Source organism: Helianthus annuus, chromosome 5 (genome assembly GCF_002127325.2).
Source record: "Helianthus annuus cultivar XRQ/B chromosome 5, HanXRQr2.0-SUNRISE, whole genome shotgun sequence".
In the NCBI taxonomy this organism is placed as follows: domain Eukaryota; kingdom Viridiplantae; phylum Streptophyta; class Magnoliopsida; order Asterales; family Asteraceae; genus Helianthus; species Helianthus annuus.
The window spans coordinates 129,152,804-129,174,373 of record NC_035437.2 but is presented as its reverse complement, the minus strand read 5'-3'; the positions used below and the strand labels follow the sequence as shown (position 1 = coordinate 129,174,373).

At 36.7% G+C, this 21,570-nt stretch overlaps 1 pseudogene; it reads right to left on the bottom strand.

The window, feature by feature from the left end:
* Nucleotides 1-3,779: 3,779 nt before the first annotated feature.
* On the bottom strand, nt 3,780-5,427 carry LOC110943588 (annotated as a pseudogene).
* Nucleotides 5,428-21,570: the final 16,143 nt, after the last annotated feature.

Here is a 21,570-nt window from a genome sequence, read left to right as displayed (position 1 = left end):
TAAACTTGAAACACCGTCTCGAACAGTTAAACTGGTCGGACTAGGGTGGTTCCTGTCCGATCGGGTCACTGAGTCGTGACGAGGTTTCTGTTGTTTGGCACGTTATTGTACTGTCTCGATAAAACGCAAAACTATCAAAACAACCAAGTAACAAGACGATCAGGCCGCCAGGACGAACAATTAAATGAAATCTGAGTTGTCGGAACAGTATTTGGGTTTTGAGAGAATTATTTGTAATAACTGTTTGTTTAAGATAAGTTGTGGTATGGGACATGACATTTTAATTATCTGGTAATGAATAGTTGTTATGGATACTCATGAACAATCTGTTTCGCTCAGTGCCGCGCCCGATGATTCCGCCATCGGTTGGGGTGTGACACGCACGATGCAATATGTTAACTCGCAAAATTTGACCAAGACGCAATACAAAAAATCTGTATGGGGCTAAAAGTGATTGGGTAAAAGGTAAAAAATATAAAAGTATGGGGTTAAGAGTAAAAAAAATGAAGATAAAAAAGAAAAAAAAATTAAAAACCAAAAGTGGGTACAACCCAGCAAATATATGAGTACAATCCTTTTGGCCTACAAATATTACAAATTGATATTATATAAATAGAGAATCAATGATCTATAAATAAAATTTACTTTTTGTTAAATAACAAAAACAATATTTTCTTCCCCAGTATTTCCACAAAAGACTTGGTTATTTTTCCTTTTGTTTTCACAAAAGTCTACTACATAAGTTAGAAATATTAAAGCAACTACTTTTTTTGACTTCGTGTGTTGCGGTGAAACCGAGCAAATGATAATGTAAAACAAACGTGATTTAAAAATAAAACATGTTGTTTAAAAAGCCAAACCATTAGAACAGTTGTATCATTGTACTGTTTTATGATACCAAACAAATACTTTATTTTGAGTACAACTTCGGTTTTAACAAAACTTATAACAGAATGTCGAGAGAAAAAATCAAGCACAACTACGTACTAAGTTTTTAGAAAAAAGTTATAAACGTAAATTATTAAAGTAGTATCAAATTATTTGATAAATTAATATATGTTCTAAAAAATGAAAAAAGAATTATTAAAAAAATGGTAAAGGAAATACATGGTTTTAAAAAAGAGAAAAATGTCCGGATAGTCCCTGTGGTTTGCCCATTTTTCACCTTTAGTCCCTAACTTTCTAAAATTACAGCTATAGTCTCCAACTTTTGCAATTTCGTTCCCAGATAGTCTCTGGCACGGATGGAGGTTAGTTTTCTCAGTTAAATGGGTGTGAAATGACCAATTTACCCTTAATGTAAAACAAAAAAAATTAATTAAATACAACCTTTTAATGAAACCCCCACCTAAAACCCTCTTATTTCTGATAATGTTCCAATAACGGACTGCTCTGAAATTAATGAACTGATTTTGGTGTTGAATGTGTGCAGGTTCTATTTTGATTTTAGTATGACTTACATGGGAGCCGGAATGATATGTTCACATCTTGTGAACTTATCATTGCTTGCAGGAGCCATGCTCTCATATGGTGTTATGTGGCCTCTTATTGAAGACCGAAAAGGGGTTTGGTTTCCTTCAAGTTTACCTCAAAGCAGCATGAAGAGTTTGAACGGTTACAAGGTTTGATAGCACTTTTAAGGTCAAATTAATAAATTTCTGTAAACAATCGTATGATGAATTGAAACATCTGCAGGTTTTCATATCTATCGCGCTTATGTATTTGCAAGATTGCAGTGTTTACTGCAAGAACAATGCATCCGACCTCTAGGAAGATGCCTAAAACTAGTAAGTATTCTACAAGTGTAGAAATTAATCAAAGTTTGTTCCGAGTCGTATTCTTAACATTCTTGTGAATCTTTCTAATACTGATCCAGAAGAAAATGATCAACCCCGAGATGATTTTGAACTAGATGAATTGTTCTAAAGGGACAACATTCCTTTTTGGCTAGCAGCAACTGGTTACATACTATTCTCCATTGTTTCCATTGTTGTCATCCTACTCATGTTCCTAGAGCTCAAATGGTATTATGTTGTTGTTGCTTATATTATCGCAATACCTCTCGGCTTCTGTAACACATACGGTGCTGGTCTAATAGACATGAACATGGCATACAATTACGGTAAAGTTGCTCTCTTTGTATTGTCTGCTATGTCTAGAAAGCATGCTATGTCTAGAAAGCATGATGGTGTCATCGCTGGGCTCGCAGGATGCGGTGGTGGTGGTTGGTATTTGGAGGTGGTGGAGCACCAAAACTGATAAAGAAAAAACAGGGCAGGGGAGAGGGGTGGGGGTGGGTATGTGGGTGAAAGGTGGGCCCACACTTTGTTAAATGGTTAACTAGATATTTAATAATATTTTTATTAATTATTTATTAGTAAGGGCATTTTGGTCATTTCACACCCACTTGACACCAAAAACTAACCTCTATCTGCTTCAAGGACTATCGGGGAACGAAATTGCAAAAGTTGGGGACTACATGTTGGTGCATATGTTTGTCGACTTCGTCTTGTATCGAGTCTTATAATAGATTAGATAGATCAGGGTACGATATACGAGAAAAATGAGAAACATGTGGGTTGTGACCATTTCGCACGAAATGGTAAAGCCATTTCGCACGAACTGGCAATTCGTGTGAGGCCATTCCACACGAAATGGGCAGCCTATATATATGTGTCTTGGGTCTTTCATTTGTAACTTTCTGATTCCGGTGCCGAGGTGCTGCCGAAGTGTCTCCAGCCTGTAAAACGTTGTTATATCAATATACAAGACAGTTAAAGTGAATCTACATGCAAATTAAGCTGATTCAACATCAAAACGTCTGTTTCCGCCTCTCGTTTTGATCAAAAACTCTTCTGATCGACTCATTTGGTCGTGCAAATGATCCCACAAGTGGTATCAGAGCTCAGGAGGAAGAGTTCTTACCGATTTCAGCTTGATTTCATCAAAAAATTCTGATTTCTACTCACTTTCTTCACCATTTTTCAAAATTAAACGAGATTTTACGGATAAAATGGCTTGATTTTCTCACATAATACGCGAAACACTGTTTTAACAAACCCTTGAAAGAATCAGACCTAAAATCAACCTAAATCTTGATCAATTTTGTCAAAAACCGTCCGAATAGTGTGACATCAGCATCAATTCGCACGAGTTGCAATCCCAGATCGTGTGAAAGTCTGTTCATTTCGCACGAATTGATATAATTTGACCCAAGTCGTATGGATTGGAATCCATTTCGCACCAGATCATCCAGTTCGCTTGAAAAGGTTCATTTCGTTTGAAAGTGATCTTTCACACGGATTGAACTTTGGTAATCCCAGTTCGCTTGAAAGGCTACCAGGCAGTGGCGGAACCAGAACTTTTTGGTTGGAGGGTCGAAATAGAACTGTTTACATAATTTCTAGTAAGCATATTTTTTAAAATCTCCGTTATTCAAATAACAAAATAAAAGCGTTTAACATTCTAAAGTACATCAATCACTTTTTTTTACCAATCGATCTATCAACGGGTAATTGTAATCTTCGAGGCCCCATAGCTTGAAATCGTTGTAAAATTACTTCATTTTCAACACTTGCAAAGATATCTTTCTCAACATAACAAACCAACGAATCTGTAAGAAAATCATCATCCATCTTGTTGCGTAAATTATTCTTGATATACTTCATCGCGGAGAAAGATCTTTCAACGGTAGCTGTTGCAACAGGCAAGACTAAAGCCAACTCAATTAGTCGATATACCAATTCATATGTAGTGTGATATTTCATCTCAACCATCTTCTATGCAAGTTCTCCAATATCACGCATATTAGAAAAAGCTTCATTACTTTTCATATTTGAAATGTATCGATCAAGTTGTATCTTTAGTTGTCCTAGATCAGAACCACAAAAATCTACCGAGTATAATCCCGCAAGTTGTAATAACCTCTCACGATCAAAACTTTGAAATGAATCTCTAGGATCAAGGCAAGCTATGCACATAAGCAACTCTGAGTTTGACTTAGTAAATCGTTCATTCATTTCATTAAAAAGAAGATCAACAACCTAAATCATGTGAAGAAAATGTAAATATTTAATATAAAAAAAGTAAAATATTTTTTCGTGAAAATTAATAAAGATAATATACCTGGTAGAAAATATCAGCACGAAAACGGTGGAGATATGTTTGTGGCTCGTCATCAATTGTTCGTCTAACTCAGCCGGGAATGACATCTTCCATGTTAGGCATATGAATTTCATTTTGAGAACACAATGAACTAACTTCTTCCATAAGTTCCCCCCAACAATGATCCCTATATTTCTTTATATCATTTTTAACATCTTCAATCAATAGAACAACATTGCCAATATTATGATTTTTTAACTGGAGGGCTTGTGACAAATCATTTGTCATTCTTAATAAGTTCAACATTAAATGACCAACAAATACAAATTCAAAACTTTCCATTTTTTCAGCCAAACTAAGTGTATTAACTCGAGTTTTTCCATCAGGGCCATCTCTAGACAAAGCAATAAGCACTTCTCTCACCGGTTTCCACATGTCTAAAAGTTCATGTATTGTCTTAAGATGAGAACCCCAACGTGTGTCGCCGGCTCGAGCTAAGCTCATTTCTTGGTTTTTACCTTTTCCTGTACAAATTTCACCCATTTCTATACGTTTCACGAAATCATCATACTGTTTTTGATGGATAGCATCTTTCCTTTTACATGAAGCTCCAACAATATTCACAATCTTTGCAAGGTAATAAAAAAAATACTAACAGATGCATATTCAGATGAAGTAGCTACAACGACTAACTGCAACTGGTGAGCAAAACAATGAATATAAAATGCATACTTATTTTCATGTAAGATTTTTTGTTTTAATCCATTTAGCTCACCACGCATATTGGAAGCTCCGTCATAACCTTGATCTCTAACTCTAGACATTGTTAGACCATGTTTTGCAAAAAAATTATCGATAGCACTTTTTAAAGATGATGCACAAGTATCAGTAACAACATTACCCCGATAAACTGTTCGATAACTTCCCCACCATCATCAACGTATCTCAAAACCACTGCCATTTACTCCTTTATAGAACAATCACGAGACTCATCAATCAAAAGAGAAAAGAACCTAGCTTTAACCTCATTCACGATAATGTTTCTTACTTCCGTAGCACAAGCATTAACAACTTCCTTTTGGAATTTAGGCGAAGTCAACTGATTATTTCCAGGAGCATTCGAGTTAAAACCTTATTTACTTCAACATTATGCTCACAATACGACTTGACAAGTTCAAGAAAATTACCTCGACTATTAGAGCTTGTAGCCTCATCATGCCCGCGAAAAGCCAAACCTTGTTGTAAAAGGAATCGAATCACATCAACAACAGCGGTTAATCGAATACGATAATCAATCTCATCTTGCTTACAACGTCTTGGCATCATATAGTTTACATTATGTCTTTGATCTTTGAATGACTCGAATTGAACTCTTGCATGATTATGTCTACTATTCTGACCCCCTTCATGATCACGAAAATTTTCACATGTCGTTTTCCAATTATTAAAACCATGATTAATGTAAATATCATCCCCAAATTTATTACCGGTAGGGAAAAGATAGCACCATAAACAAAATGCGGCATCTTTAGACACACTATATTCTAACCAACAAAATTTGTCAAACCATGTTTCTTGAAATTTTCTCATAAATCCACAAACTTTCGTTTTAGGGAAAACATGAGCTTTTGGTTGACAAGCACCTTTCGCTATGTACCGTCTTCTTACTTCTTCTCGTATATTGGCTAGGCTTACGTAATGCTGGGTCACCAACAATTTCATCTTCAGATAATTCAAATTCCTCTCGACTTCTTTTGTTGTTATGCTTATTAGAGTTTAATGGATTTGATGAAGTCTGGATACTTGGTTTGGGTTCTTTGTTAAAATACTTTTGTATAGTTGCATTCCTATGATAAAAATAACAAAAAATTAGTATAGAAAAGTTTATTCAAAACAAAATATAAAATTGGCATTTTAACTTACAATAACAATATAATATAGACTTGTTGAAAGATAGTATAACATTTCAGTTCGATCGATGACTATTAAATGGAATATTAAAAAATTATGGCAATTCAATTCGTACAATTCATTCGAGGACTATTAAATGGAATATAATAATTACGACGATTTAATTCATACAATATTTCGATTAATACAATATAAAATCATAATTAATACTTAAAAATAGAATAAAACTTACTTCATCATTAAAACAATGCAGAATGATGGCCCTAGGCTATGACTTGTCCACTTCAAGTGTTGAAAAATAAAAAAAATAAAAACTTTTCAAAGAAGAAAGAGAGTGTTAGATGGCAAAGTAAATTTTTCTTGAGAAACCAAAACAATATTAAAGAATTACGTTTTTTGTTTTGGCCCAAACTAATTTTGTTAGCCTTTATTTTCTCTGAAGCCCATATATATCCATAAATATCCTATTTCACTCTTTTAAATGCCCTTAATAATGTATTATCTTCTTGGTTTCACTTGGCAAATAATCACTTCTCACCAGAACACCGTGTGCCGCCGTTAGACCATCGTGCACCGCCGCTGTACCGCCACATGCCAGCCGGAAAATCTTTAAAGATCTTTATTTTTTCCTTCTAATATCAGAGCTTTACACGAGACAATCAGGAGGGTCAACTATACAAATTTTTTTCGATAAGTAGTCCGGTATACTGAAAATTTTGCTCGCCGGAGGGTCAGCTGACCCCCTGACCCTCTGGTGGTTCCGCCCCTGCTACCAGGTCGCACGAATTGAGTTAGGTCCAGTTCGCACGTATTGAACTTCTCCAGTTCATTTGAAAGTCTGAATTTGTGAAATTTTTACCGAAAAATGGACAACGAATTTTATAATGCCTTTGCTACTGCCCCGGGTACTCCTGTTAGTGTTGCTCAGAGTGTAACCATGGAAAATGAAACTGGGGGAACGTTACAGAAACCTCCAAAGCTGATGGGCATTGAAGAATATCATAGTTGGAAAGAACGTTTCGAGAATTGGGTTCAAGCAAATCATCTAAGGTCTTGGGAATGTATTGAAACTAAGTATAATAGACCACTTTCTGGTTTAGGATTTGCAAAGATTATATCGGCATTTTCAGATCAAGAGAGAGATATGTACAAGGCAGAAAAAATGATGGTCAGTTTGCTTCAACAAGCTGTGAAAGAAGATATTTTCATATTACTTCAACATGATGGTAGTGCACGTTCGATTTGGGATGCACTTCGCACAAAATTCGAAGGAAGTGCAGAGATGATCAAGAGTAAAAAATCATTATTGAAGAAGGAATTTGAATTGTTTTCAAGTGTGCCAGGTGAAACTACAAAGACTCTCATTGAGAGATATTGTCATCTAGTGCGCTCAATGTCTCGATTGGAGATTACTAAAACTCCAGAGGAATGGGTTGAGAAATTAGCCGATGCTTTACCTCAAAAAGAATGGGGTACATACCTCATGATTTTGAAGAATACTGGTGAATATAGTAGATTGTCAATTGCACAATTCATTGAGAAACTTGAGGGACAAGATCTTGAACAACAAAAGATTGCTAGAATGAACAATTCAAGTGGTCAACAAGACATCAAAATGTACTACAAAGGAAACGTTCAAAATGTTGCAGCTAGTCCAAAGATCCAAACCGCTTTCAGCGCAGAGAACTCATCCGGATCACTCAATCAAAGTTCAAACAACAACAGTGGATTTTCTTCATATCCAAGTGTTAATCCGAATGCTTCAACTTCAAATCATCAGTTCCAAAGCTCAAACAACAGTAATGGTCATGTGTTACACTGCAACATCGCGTTGCATCTTCAGAATGGTCAAAATTTCTCTGAAGAAGTCGCTAAAGGTCATATGGCATTACTATCTACAATGTTAGAATCTTACGAGAGTTTGGTTGCGGGAAGGATCGGAAATCCTATGTTGACAAAAGAGGATTACGATAAGATCGATGCTGAGAAAATGGAGCTTATGGATATTAAGTGGTATTTAGCAAGCGTGTTGAGGAGAGCTGAGAAATTTAAGCAGATTACAGGAAGAGATGACTTTCATGATGCTAATGTTTCTTCTTTAGGTTTTGATAAATCTAAAATTACTTGTTTTCGATGCAGGGAAAAAGGACATTTCAAGAGGGAATGTACCAATCGAGAAGCAGGTGGAGCTCAGAATCCGTTCGGGAATAATGATTATTATCGGAAAGCTAAATATCAACAATTTGCTCAACAACCGTCATCATCCCATGCTATTGAAGATGGAAAGAAGAAAGCTTATCTAGTTAATCAAGATGATGAAAGAGTGCCTGAAGGTTTTAGCTGGGACAAATACATTCCAGCTGATTCAAAGTTTAGAGCATTCATTGCACAAATAGTTCAAGAACCAGAGTTGATGAAAGAGTGGATGGATGTGTTTGCAGATGATGAGAAAAGCCAAGATGGAGAGTCTGTTTCTTCAGAGAATAGTTCAGAAAAGACACAAGTCTTTGATCAATCATCAACTGATAGTAGCGATGATGAGGAAGAAATTAATCAAATTAACATTGGCAAAACTCATTTATCTCCTGAAAGTTTCAAATTTTATTTTGCTGATAAATTGGAGAAGCTAAAGGAGAAACGAGCAGCAAAAGAAAAGAAAGAAGTAAAATGTGAGAATGTTGCTCAGGAAGATAAAATGATCAGAGTGAAGGTGTTAAAGTTGTTGAAAAGATTGTAGAGGTCTCTAAACCTTGTCTGAAATGTTTGGAACTATGCAAACATTGTGAAGAAAAAGACAAGAAGTATAGTGAGCTCAACGAAATGAAAGAAAAACTTTTGTTTGATGTTAAGTACGTGAAAGAGTCATATAATGTGTTGAACAGAACGGTGAATAATTTGGAAAAGACAAACTCTGAAAGGGAAAATGCTTTGACTATGATGAATGCAACAATGATGTCTAAGCAGAAAGAAATAAATCACTATATTGAAGAGTGTGCAAAGTTAAAACAGGAATTGGAAACTGAAAACACTGAAAATGAAAGAATCAGTCGATTGCTGCAAAGTTATTCAAGTTCTGATTATTTGATTGATAGAATTTATCCTACTGTTGCAGGTTTTGAAGTATTTCAAGATAAGAAGACGGAAGAGAAGGATACTGGTAAGAAACAAAGTGTCAGTTATAACAAGTGTCCGCCTCCGATATGGGAAGGTTATTCTCCCAGAAAACCAAATGAGGAACAAGTAAAAAAGGCAGTCAATATAAAGTTAAAGTCCGAAACAACTGATGAGTTACCAGACAACATTGACGTCATATTCACATCGTCTGACACTGATCATGAGTCTGAGTTAATAAAGAAAGTGGTCGATCAGGTGTTGGATAAAGATGAGGAGTCAGAGTCCAAATCCGAATCCGAGAGTTTGAGTTCATCAGTTGACAGTCCAAAATCGTCAGTCAAAAGGGTTTATAATAAAGAATTTATGTTATCAAAAAATAATTTGAATGATGAACCAATCAAAGTGGCATATACTTTGAATGATTCAGACAAATTATATTCTGATGAGGAATTTCCTATAAGAGGTGTTAAAATTGAAATGATCAACAAGGTTTTCAAATTAACAGAAATTAATATTTCTGAAATAAAAGATGTAAATCTTACTGAAAAACCTAAAAAATACACCTCAAGTGTTCAACAAAGGTTAAACAAGAAAAAGGGTTACAGTTCTGGTTCTGGTGTTCAAAAGAAATCAAACCATAATAGTAATTTCAAAAAGAAAGGTTTAGGTTTTACTTCACCCGAAAATAATAAAAATGAGAAAATTTCTAAAACAAAAACAGTATTTGTTTCAGGGTCAAGTTCTGAAGAAGAGAAGAAAAGCTCATTCTGGAAGCAGTCGAACAAAGCATTTCTTACAGAAAAACAAAAGTTTGAAAGGAATGGAGCTAATTACAAAAAGGAAACAAGAACCTGTTACCGATGTCAAGAAGTTGGTCGCATCGCCTGGAATTGTACAAAGGCAACCAACACAAAACAGGAAGTTGTTTCTAAACTCAAAGAAAAAGTTGTTGATAAAACTGAACCACCAACTGAAAAACTCAAAGTGTTTAAAAACTCAACATATGAAGTTGGTGAATGTTCGAAAAGGTTTTACAAAAGAAGGGTGAATCTTAACAACCAAACATGGGTTGCTAAGAAAACATATGTCAAATCTGGCGATGAATCTGACTCGTCAAAGTCAGAGGAGCCACAAGTTGAGCCAAAAAGTGAAAAGTCAGTACCGCCAATGGATGACGTAAACTTTCCACCATTGCGGGCTGAAAATTTAAAATCAAAAGTTGGTAAAGTAGAAATTTTGAATCAATTCGATTCTGAAAAGAAAGAATTTGATGTCGAAAAGGTGTTTAATGACAAAGTGAAAAATCTTTTTGGAAGAATGGTCGATGGAAAGGAAAAAGGGGTAAAAGAATTTATGAAGCAAAAAGGAATGTTCAAACCCCAAGTGAAACTGAAAAGGTCACACCCAAAGCTGGTCAGGCTAGGGTGTCTGTATTCCATGCTTGAAAAATCCTGACTTGCCGGAGCTCCCAAGTTGGTAATCGTGTAGCATGAATCGGCATCTTTCTTGAGAAATTCACTAAAGTGATTTTTCGACCTACAAGTGATAGTATTCTGGAAAATTGTCATATTTAAATTTACAAATGGTATAGTTGATAAGTGAACCTATAAGTAGTTGAAAAAGGAGTTTTCACCTATAAGTGGTTAATCAAGGTCATTAAGTTGAACTTGATTTAACTTTCATTCAAATGGTTGAGAAAACAATGTGATGAATTAAACCCCGATCTTATAAGTGGTTTCAACAAAACTAATTTTTCGGAAAAACCATTTTGATTAAAACAAACTTAAGTGTTTTGAAATCATAATGGGAAAATACTTTGTTGTCAGGGGGAGTTCTGATTGTTTATGCCAAGTGGATGACAAATTGAAGCAATTCATATCAGTTTGTCAGTTTATTTTCAAATTTTCCTTGAAAATAAAAAATTGAAACATATTTTTGATTTTAGGGGGAGTAAAAATTTTAGAAATTTCGAAAATTTGAAAAAAAAAACCAAAAACATGATAAAATAAAAAAGCCAAAAACATTGAAAAATTAAAAAAGAGTTTGGTTGTGAAAAAGAGGAAATGATAGTACATCAGTAGATGATCACAGAACGCTAAAGAATTGGAAAGTCAAATGTGATAAACGATCTCACTAAGGATGTGCCAGTAGGTTTTTATACATTCAGTAGATTGTTTTCGAGATATAAACCTAAATATCATAACTTACTTATCTCGTGGGGAACATCTCTCAGATATATAGGTAACTCCTGAAATCTAGTTTCAAAGGCTTTCTATTTCTGACATACTAGGTCTTTGTGCGTGATGATATCTGGGGTATTATACCTGGACTTCTGATTTTGCGGAAGCAATAGCCTAGTCCTCGTATAATGCTCTGCATTGCTTTAATCTTAAAGCTTACCCTCAGCATAAAAAATGATGAAACATTGAAAAATGCTAATCATGTGCTGTTGAAGAAAAGATCCCCAAACAGGACACACCGAAAGACGAGCCATCATCTCTTTGTCTGAATGGAATTTCTAACCTGAGCTCTCATGGTCTCGCATTACCCGTTTACAGATATCATTAGTGTACACTCACCTGTAAGACTGAATATAGAAGTCTGGATACAGGAGTATATTCTGAGGTGGTACACGCGAATAAGTTTAAGTGCTTAAAACACTAATTTCATATCTCGAAACAATTGAACTTTCTGTGAAAATTTAAGTGGATCAGTATACTGACAATCTAAGTGAATCGTTTAGAACTTAAAATGTTTACAGCTTAACGGTGTTGGTGATTTGTCTCATAAACTGATATGATCCTCTTACACAAACTCACAAAAATATTGTCTGTAAATATTTCTTTACTGCTTTTCATTAAAAACAAAATCCAAAAAGATTGTGTTTTAGCATAAAATTTTGAAAAAATCAAAAAGATTTTAATTCATCTTATTTTCGACAACTGATGTTGGAAAGCTGATTTTCAAAATTCCGAGTGCTAAACATGATGAACATTGGTTTGGGAGAGTTTGTTTAGAAAAAGAAAAATGATATTCTTACAAGTGGTGAAACAGAGATTATAAATGTGAAATTATTTTGGACGATATCTACAAGTGGTCTCTAAATTTGTCAAAATTTTTAATTTGTGAAATTTATTTTGAGGTAGAGTTTGTGCACGTAAGAAGCAGCCAGGTTACGACTCCTGAAAGATATGCGAAAGCCAGGTTCCGATTCCTGTGAACTTTCAGCATGAGGATATGCAGATTTAAGTCAGGTTCCAGATCCTGTAGCTACGGAGAGCCAGGAAATGTTTCTGAACCTGTGAAAGCTGCAAAGTGTGAGCAGAGTTTAAGCAAGGTTTCAAATCCAAAGGCTGTAGATTGTGAAAGAGTTAGAGATTGAAGATGCTTACAATGGAGAATACTTTGGAGAGAGCGAGAAGACTGATAAAGACTGAAGAGTTGACATACTAAAGAATCGACACCGAAGACTTCGTCAACATCCAAGGGGGAGTCTGTTGGTGCATATGTCTGTCGACTTCGTCTTGTATCGAGTCTTGTAATAGATTAGATAGATCAGGCACGATATACGAGAAAAATGAAAAACATGTGGGTTGTGACCATTTCGCACGAAATGGTAAAAGCCATTTCGCACGAACTGGCAATTCGTGTGAGGCCATTCCACACGAAATAGGAAGCCTATATATATGTGTCATGGGTCTTTCATTTGTAACTTTCTGATTCCGGTGCTGAGGTGCTACCGAAGTGTCTCCAGCCAGTAAAACGTTGTTATATCAATATACAAGACAGTTAAAGTGAATCTACATGCAAATTAAGCTGATTCAACATCAAAACGTCTGTTTCCGCCTCTTGTTTTGATCAAAAACTCTTCTGATCGACTCATTTGGTCGTGCAAATGATCCTACACTACAACTGTATTTTTAGAAAGTTAGGGACTAAAGGTAAAAAATGGACAAACCACAAAGACTATCCGGACACTTCTCTCTAACAAAAATAATAAAAAGTTATATATTATTTTAAAAATAAAATTATTATCATCACGTAAACTATATATAATATAATATAATGGTTAATGTACGTCACCATTGTGTCTTATATATCATTGACAAAGTAATAAGCATATGTTAATGCAACACTATGAACTTTTTAAAAAATTACAATGAGTCACCCTTTATCTATTTAAACCCTAGTCTTTTTTAACTTCTTTCAATCTAATATTTTTGGCCAATTACTACTTGTAAGTGTCTCACTCGTAACGTTCTCTATTTTTTTTTCTTGTAACTCTTATAAAAAATTACAATGAGTCACCCTTTATCTATTTATAAACCCTAGTCCTTTTTAATTTCTTTCAGTCTAATATTTTTGGCCAATTATTATTTGCAAGTGTCTCACTCGTAACTTTCTCTATTTATTTCTTGGGTTATTGGATTTTATCATCCCTAACTATTGGTCATTGAGCCAATATGGTATAGCCCAGTTGGTCAGGGGGTTTTCCACCGAGTGATTTCCTCTTGGGGAGGTCTCAGGTTTGATTCCTACTAAGTGCAAAATTATATAAATATGGGTGAACACCTCTAGGAGGGATTCGAACTTGGGATGAAGGGTTTAAACAGCATATGCTGGCTCTTTGGAGTAAGCTGGAAATCCAGTTGATCTACCGTTAAAAAAAAACTATTGGTCATTGGCCGCTGCCACCCCAACTAACACTTTGACATCCGACACCCCCAACTTAACATTTAGTGTGTTTTGACACCCCGTCGTTAACCAAATACTAACCCAGTTAGGTTTTTTTGCCTACTTGTCAAGCCCTTTCCTACATGGATATAATTACGTGGCACCACTTCCACCAATCGCCTGCCACCATCACCTCCACCAATCGCCACCTCCACCAACCACGACCATCTCCGAAAGCACCACCTCCACCAACTGTCTACCACCATCAACTTCACCAACCATCACCAAGAAAACGTTTTCAAATTCCAAACCAAACAATAATTGAAACAGATGCCAAAAAAAAAGTTGAAACCCAAATAACAATTCTGTTTATAAACTCACCCAAACCACCAATTCATGAACCATTATTCAAAACAAACCATGTAACACCAACTAACTGGTTTCATTTACCTCAATTTTGGCCGGAGAATAAGTCTGACGATGTATAATCAATTCGTGATGATCGTCCACGCCATCAACCGTAACAGTTTCTTCCTGCATGACACCTTTGATCCATAAAAAATAATTTCTGAATTTCTGGGTTCATGTCATGTTCATCCAGTTCATCCTGTTCTTGAGTTTTCCGGCGAGGCTGTACATGTTTTGATCCATAGTATCACATTCCAATCATGTTTTTATGTTTTTTCGGTAACTCGGGGCAAATTGTTCATTATGTTTGTTCCAGTCCTCAGAAAAGTCCTTATTATTCGTTCATGACCTTCATCGAAGATATATATATATTTTATATTTAGGATCTTTGTATCATTTATTATATGTTTTTTTATGATTACATACATGTTAAAAGTAGTTTACATATGTTTAATCGCCAAATTATATATATGTGTCATAACTAATTACATATATGTAAAAAAACTAGTTTATATATGTGTAACTATAAAATTACATATAAAAAAGATAAAATTACTTTTAACATATATGTAATCATAAAAATATACGTAATAAATAATAAAATAATCCTAAACGAAAAAATATATAAATAAAAAGAGTGTTTCTTAGGAATTCTGCAAGTTCTTTAAATATTTAGGGTTCTAAAATGATAAAGTATACTTTTTTGCGAGTTCTATATTTGTTTCTTTTTCTTTAAACAATTTACTTTTCTACCCTTAATCTTTAATAAAATATCATATAGCTCTAAACTTAAATAAAGTTGTCAGTTAAATTCGTCTTCGCTTACATTTTCCGTCACGTAAGTCACTTGGTGTTAGAAATTCATATTTTTGTTTTACGCCTTTTTGTAGGATCGTTATACGACCTGATGAGTCAATCAGAAGAGTGCTCAGACTGAATCAGAGGCGGAATTCATTGATTCAGTCTTTGTTTAGCTTGATTTCACTAATTTGTCTCTGTTTATTGCTCTTTATAACAAGTTACAAGCACTAGAGACGATTTGGCAGGGCTTCGCCGTTACACAACACAACTACTGCTAGTTTCGCTTGAATGACACACCTATATATAGGATAGATGGTTTTGCTTATGTGTACATGACACATAAGCGGAACCTTACAATGACACATAAGCGGAATTATTAGACTGACATATAAGCGAAACCACCTAGTGTCATATAAGCGAAACTATGTCTAAAACATGATTTCTCGATTTCCGTGTATGATACAATCTGCCCTAACCTAAGACTCGAACTAAGATGTAGTCGACAGACAACTGCACCAACAGACTCCCCCTTGAATGTTGACGGAATCTTCAGTGAGAGTCTTCAAACATTAACAGCTCTTCACTCTTAATCGGTCTTCTTCGGGAACTCTTCCTGAATTATTTACCCGGATCTTTCTCTGGCTCTAACATTCATCAGACTCCCCCTATCATCAAGCTGGGATCGCTGTCTGGAATTCGTTATTATCATTGAAATCAATTCCGGGCTTTATCAGTTTAAACTTCTTCTCCGGTTCTGATGTATCTCCTGGCTTTCCATAGCAACAGGATCAGAAACCTGCACAACTCAAACACTCTATCATAAACAAACAAAATTGTGATTCAACTTAATGAATCAACTAATCATTCAAGAATATTGATGTGCGTGAAGTGTGTTATATTTTTGATGTATATTTAAGCCCCTTTTTACACTTTTAGCCAAGTTTTAAATTTATAAAACACGATATTCACTAACACTAAACACACATATGGGCAAGTGCACCCATCGTGGACGTAGTATAGTGTTGGTAAGATACCGAGGTCGTCTAAGGACACAAGAGCTTTTAATACCGGTTTATCCTCAACGTCTAATCAAATCAAAAAGGTTAGAAAAATGTTTTAAACTAAGAAAATAAAAACTAACTAAATGCTGAAAATAAAAATAAAATAAAAAACAGATAGACAAGATGAATCACTTGGATCCGACACGTGTATTAGTATAACCTTTGATTATTTTCGCACTTTTGCACTTGTTTAAGAGATTATCTTAGTTATTGTAGTAGGCCCCTCTTTTGAAGGCGACGTTACCCTCAACCCAGTAGTTTGAGTCAGCAAGGATACAATCCTAAAGGGTCGGATTATTGAAAGATAATGAATTAAGTTATTAATGCAAATTGTGGTAGGCCCCGCTTTTGGCGGTGACGTTACCCTCGGCTAAGTAGTCTGAGTCAGCAGGGATACAGTCCTAAATAGCCGGGTTATAGTATTAATAGTAGTTAACTTATGAGGGGGTCAAAGAGTTTGGATCCCCGCCATCCAATACCTATGGGCATTGAAGGAGATCCTACTAAAATTGACCCAGGTCCCAAGCAGGACCTCTAAACGCTGAACAAGGGCAAGACCTTTACCAAACAGTTCCCTTAACCCCCGACCAGGTAGCCAACATACCTCCATATAGACCGTGGAGATATGAATGGTAAAAATCTTTTATTTTATATAGACAGTAAAATAATGCCAAGACACCACGGACAAATGATAAGGAAAGATCACCTTCAACATAAGTAACTAGTTATTAAAGTCATTAATACAAAACCAAATAAAAAGTGCAAAAGATTAAAAATAAAAGGTATTATACTAAACACTTGTCTTCACCAAGTGATGTAAGAGACTTAGGCAAACATGGCCTTGATTGTCAAGAACTCTTACGATCAATCTTGGATCACGGATCGACTCACACACACTCTACGATGGACAATGGATGATGGTGGTGGATGATGGTGTTATGGTGGTGGTGGGTGGTGGATGAAGTGTGAGAGAGGTGGTGTGCCAAGGGATGAGAGAGAATGAAGCCAAGCTCCTCTATTTATAGGCTGAACAGAAGGGTGGACACGGCCCCGTGTCCGCTGGACACGGCCCCGTGCCCGTCTGACATTCTCTCACTTCATTAATTGTAATTGCGAATTACAATTAATGCGCCTGCTGTACTTTCACCACGCCCCCGTGCTCGCTGGACACGGCCCCGTGGTGGGCAATGGAAGCTTCTACTGGTTTGTCTTTTCTGCTGCTTCCTGGGCACGCCCCCGTGTTCGCTGGACACGGGGCGTGTTCAGACTCTGTTTCTTCTCCTTTGCCTTGGGAGGTGCCGTTGAGGGTCCGGGCAATCCACTTTTGTTCCTTTTTCTTGTATTTATGGTAGAATTAGTTGTCTTTTTGCTTCTTTTGTGATTTTGAGCTCATTTCATCCTGAAAATACAAAAGGAAGACAAAAACACTCTTTTTCCAACATTAGTACTAAAAAAGGGTTAGTTTTATGCCTTAATTGATGTGATTTATATGTTGCATTTTACACACATCAAATACCCCCACACTTGAACTTTTGCTTGTCCTCAAGCAAAACTCTTTAAATGTGGCTTACACTCCCAAATGGAATAGGTAGAAGAGAAGTTTTTTAGCTTGTCCTAGAGTGTCGGGAATCCAAGGTTTTTATAGGTTTTATTTTTATTTATTTACAATCCTATTCGTTATGATTTATTTTGAACGTTTCATAAGATAAATTACTTATTTGGGCATAGCATGCCTTATTAAAATTCCATTTATATACAAGTTCACATACCTCACGGGAGATCACTCAACACTCGGCCGAAGGTGTATATTTTAGTGAATCACTCGAGAGCGGCACGGAACTCACGTCTTCCATAGGCTTGCCAAGCAATCAATCCTCCTCCTTTTTAACTTTTTACCTTTGTAAATATCAAGAGGACTTTTTGGGTGAAGGCTTGGGTTTAAAGGTGGGTGGTTGGTTAGTGGTTAGTAAAAAGGGCGAAAATCGTAACAAGCGTCGGTTTTCGTGAAGTACCTTGTTTTTAGTGACTTTTTATTTTGAAGTATTTCTCCAAACAAGCTTTTATAGCTTTTGTTTGTTTTTGACTTCATCATCATCATTTTTTTTTTCGATCGTCACATAAAAAGGTGAGTTTACGAAAAAGCGAACTTGTTACTAAAAAAATAAAAAGGTTTTTGGTGGGTAAAAAAAAAAGGGTTTTGGGGTAATGAAATGAAAGGTTTAGGCTCAAAGGGGCTATCTAGGGGGATTTTGGGTAGGTAAAAAAAATGAAAAATAATGGTTTTGAAAGAAAAATGGTTAGTCCTAATGCCTCCATCATTTACTTACTTGGGTTTAAGTTGGTAAGGACCGAGAATGTATCGTCGTGGCAAGTTCTAGATTTGTAAGGACCGAGCGGCTATTCACACAAGAAACGAAAAATGAGCATTTAATCTAAATATGTGTATTTTTGTGCTCAATAAAGGCTCAAAACTCACTTTTGTGGGAATGGGTTTTTAATGTGACCAAGCATATATAATCGAATTTTTAACTAGACTTGTTATACCGTTTCATAATTTTCTTATGTTGGTTCCTTTTTTATCACGACGCTATCGGTTGTAAACTTGTAAAAATATAACCTTTTTATAACTTGTTATTCCCAACTTAAACTAAAACAAGTAAATAAATAAAAAAATATGAAAAAGTTTTTGAAAAAATTTGGGGTGTTTAGCGGTTCCAATAGAGTTTTGTGTAAGGCTTGTGTTTAGGATTTTGCAAAATTTCAAGGTTTTAGCATCCCCCCCACACTTAAATTACACATTGTCCTCAATGTGTCCAAAAATAAAGTTTTTGGTTGATTAGAATGTATAAAAGTGGGTTAAAAAGCAAAGATTTATGTTACTGGCATCCTGGACACGGCCCCGTGTTGACCGGGCACGGCCCCGTGGTCAAGTGCCAGTAACAAAAATTACAGAATTGAAACAGAAGCCTGGACACGGGGGCGTGTCCGCTGAACACGGCCCGTGTCCAGTTACCTGAACTGGGTGATTTTCTGCAGGGGGCTCAGCACGGGGCCGTGTTGGTTGGGCACGGCCCGTGTTGAGCCTTCTGTGATGGAGATTTTTGTCGGGTTGCTCTGTTCTTCGTGCATGGTTCCATTTTTCTCGTTCCCTTTTTCATCCATTACCACCATGAATGTGTTTTATTCTCAAAACAACCATCAATCTTAAAAACCATCATAACATTGCTAATAGAGAGACATTACATTAAGTTAGCTAAATAACTAAGGGATACATAAGGTTATCATAAGGGTTCTACTTATTTAGGAAAATTTCGGGAATAGCTTCCCGATGTAGTAACTCTTCCTAGCCGATGACTCCTCGGTTGTTACTCAAAGCCATTCTTCTATCTCCCTTAGGAGGTAGAAGGTAGCTTCATTCTCTTCCGTGTCTCGAGGAGGAACGCTCACCGGGACTCCTTGCACCACCCTTGGTTGAGGTACTTGGTGCATGGCGTGCCATTCGGCTGGAATGATGACCTCGGGTACTACATTCCACGCCCTTTGGGTTATCACTGGAACCAAAGGCGGGGAAGCGAGAAGGTTTAACCTTTGGTGCAGGAGGTTTACTTCTCGCAGGCAGCCCTCCAAACCTACCGTCAGATGATTAATACGGTCCACCAATGCTTCCTCTACCCCCGTCATTTCGTCTATGGCTTCCCTCAAAGCGTAAACGTAGTTTACTAGGGAATCCTCCGCCGTGGACGATCTCCTTCCATTTCGGTTATTTCTTGAAGATGTTCCGCTGGCCATTTTCTGCGAAATAAACCGAAGATAACTAAACTTTTGCAAAACAGTACCTCGAACACGGCCCCGTGCTTAGTGAGCACGGCCCGTGTTCAGCTGTCTGCAGGACTTTTTTGTCTATCGATTCCAGGTTTTTAAATTATTTTAATACACTTTTATTGTGTTTTAAGCTCAGATAATTTAAAACAAAGTTATAGAACTAACTTTAGACAAGAATCCGTAGAAAAAGTTCCTACAAACTTTTCATAGAAGGTTGGAATCATGGGTTTCCAAGCTTCCATGGAGGTAAGGTTTGAAAAATTTTTGGAAGAAGGAGAAATGAACAAAAGTGGAAAAGACAAGAGGGTCCTTAGGAACCTTCTTTTAGCACTTACCTAGGATGGTATATGTGAAGATCCCTGGAATCTCTGCTTGGTGAAGTGGTCAAAAATGAGCAGGATTCAGGCTGCATTTAAAGAAAACGACAGCACACTGGACACGGCCCCGTGTCCGCTGGACACGGCCCCGTGTGCAGAAAAAATCCTGACACATTTTGTCCGTATTCTGACAGAATCAGCAGAGAATCTTCTGAGTGAGCACGGGGGCGTGTTGACCGGGCACGGCCCCGTGTCGGCAGGCTGTTTTATGGAGTTTTGTCTTTACTAAGGAGCTAATCTATATCGGGTGGCTCTTGACTTGTTGGAACAACCCCAAAGTGCCTAAGATACCTTAATTGTCCTATACTAAGGCGAGAACGCAAGAGGTTGTCGGTGAGGGTAATTCCTATTTTCATTCTAGGTGGACAAGTCCAACCCTTTCCCGGGCTCTCGTTAAAGAAGGTGTATGCCGAATCGCTCAGGTCTATGTATGCATCGAACGAAGTCGATGGGGAGTCCTTCACGGCACAATCGGCACAGGGACGACTATCGTCCGCGTCTTTTCTAGGTAAGGAGGTATTTTCGGGAGCAACGAGGTTGTCGGAATGCGGTTCCAACATTTCCTCATGGTCATCATCTTGGGATGGATCTAAAAAATCCTTCCTAAGTTCTTTTGACCAATTGAGAAGTAGTTCTTCTAGTTGAAATAACTCGTCAAGGAGCATTTCTCCTAGAATATCTGGCTGGGCGCATTCAAGGGAGAAATAGTGCTTATTTTTACTTTCGCCCCTCTTAAGGTTACAAGGAATCGGTGGGTCTATATAGTGAGGCCTATAAGTGAGGAAAAAACATTTTAATTCCTCATGTTCGCCTCCACATATTCGACACCACAAACCATAAGAGTGCCGAAAGTAAAAAGAATTACTATCACTCATGTTTGTGTCAGAAATTACCAACCGCCGGGATCTAACGGTTCTGTTTTCAGCAACTGAATCTTGGGCACGGGGGCGTGTTGAGTAGACACGGCCCCGTGTTCAGCCTACTGTCTGACTTAAATCAGGATTGCCAGTTCCAATGATTGAGCACGGGGCGTGTTCAGCGGGCACGGCCCCGTGTTGAGCTCTGCAGAAGCTAAAAATCTAAGAAAAAAACCTAAAAAATTAAAGAAAAATAAAAATATGATTAGGCCGTTGATTCCTAACTTTCTTAAAATCCTTGTGTCCCCGGCAGCGGCGCCAAAAACTTGATGTGCGTGAAGTGTGTTATATTTTTGATGTATATTTAAGCCCCTTTTTACACTTTTAGCCAAGTTTTAAATTTATAAAACACGATATTCACTAACACTAAACACACATATG